The sequence below is a fragment of the Salmo salar genome, chromosome ssa15 (genome assembly GCF_905237065.1).
Source record: "Salmo salar chromosome ssa15, Ssal_v3.1, whole genome shotgun sequence".
NCBI classification, from domain to species: domain Eukaryota; kingdom Metazoa; phylum Chordata; class Actinopteri; order Salmoniformes; family Salmonidae; genus Salmo; species Salmo salar.
The window spans coordinates 41,995,828-41,997,333 of record NC_059456.1 but is presented as its reverse complement, the minus strand read 5'-3'; the positions used below and the strand labels follow the sequence as shown (position 1 = coordinate 41,997,333).

Below are 1,506 nucleotides of genomic sequence, written 5' to 3'. Positions count from 1 at the left end.
AATGTCAGGAACTATGAAAAACGTAGTTTAAATGTATTTGGCTAAGGTGTATGTAAACTTACGACTTCAACTGTACGTAGGGCAGCAGTCTCTAAGGTGCAGGGTAGAGTACTGGGGGGTAGCCGTCTAGTAACAGTGACTAAGGTTTAGGGCAGGGTACTGGGCAAAGGCCAGCTAGTGGTTACTATTTAACAGTCTGATGGCCTGGAGATAGAAGCTATTTTTCAGTCTCTTCGTCACAGCTTTGATGCACCTGTACTCTCTCCGCCTTCTAGATTGTTGCAGGGTTGAGGTCCTTGATGATCTTCTTGGCCTTCCTGTGACACCGGGTTCTGTAGATGTCCTTGAGGGCAGGCAGCGTGACCCCGGTGATGCGTGAGGCTGACCGCACCACCCTCTGGAGAGCCCTGCGGTTGTGGACGGTGCAATTGCCATACCAGGCGATGATATAGCCCGACAGAATGCTCTCAATGGTGCATCTGTAGTAGTTCGTAAAGATATTAGTGGCCAAGCCAAATTTCTTCAGCCTACTGAGGTTGAAGAGGCGCTTTTGCACCTTCTTCACCTCACTGTCTGTGTGAATGGACCATTTCAGGTCCTCAGTGATATGCATGCCGAGGAACTTGAAGCTCTCTCCAAGCCTTGTGAATAACACAGCAGCAGCGTCCTTTTCTGACTAGGAGAAGTCGGAATTGCTTCTGAAATTAATCACAACTCAGTAAGGTGAGAAATTCAAATGAATCAAAATAGGATGCAGTGTGGCTCAGTTGGTAGAGCATGGTGTTCGCAACGCCAGGGTTGTGGGTTTGATTCCCACGGGGGCCAGTACGGAGAAACAATGTATGAAATGTATGCATTCACTACTGTAAGTCGCTCTGGATAAGAGTGTCTGCTAAATGACTAAAATGTGAAAATTTAAAAAAATATATATTTGAATATTTCATGTTTATAATCTAGAATGGCATGTGCTTCTTTCTAAAAGAAAATGTATTAGGTGGTGGCAATCAATTGAAATACAGTTTTATTCTATAGCAACGCACGTTGATACTTTCATATTGTACAATAATAACAATAATTGCAAAACCCTTTGGCTAAAAGAGAAAACTTAGCAAATGAAATCTCACATTGTTTCGCCAACATCAAAGGTATTTTCATCTTCCCTTGCCAAGAATTAATTCCATTACTCAAGGATTTGTCTCTATTTTGGTGACCATTACCCAGTAACTGTGTCTATGTCTACCCCTACAGCTACTGTAAGAGGTTAATGAACATTGCATCGAGCAGTTGGGTTAATGATCTTATTCCTAATGATAATGACTGTTGTTATGGTCCATTATTTCACCATCCTACAGTAACTGTTGTCATTTGGCAACAAAGTCATGATGGATTCAGCAAAGAGGACAAATCAGACAAATCACTGTTCTCGACATAGACAATGCTGGGGTTGTATTTAGTGATACTAAAAACGATGTTAGATGATGTGGTGATTGTGTGGGGGGTCTCGTT

The 1,506-nt window shown here is 42.4% G+C and overlaps 1 non-coding gene across 1 annotated transcript; it reads left to right on the top strand.

Annotated features, from left to right (window-relative positions):
- Positions 1-756: 756 nt before the first annotated feature.
- Positions 757-825, top strand: trnaa-cgc (transfer RNA alanine (anticodon CGC)). The gene has a single exon. It is a non-coding gene; the product is annotated as a tRNA-Ala (tRNA).
- The last annotated feature ends 681 nt before the right edge of the window (positions 826-1,506 follow it).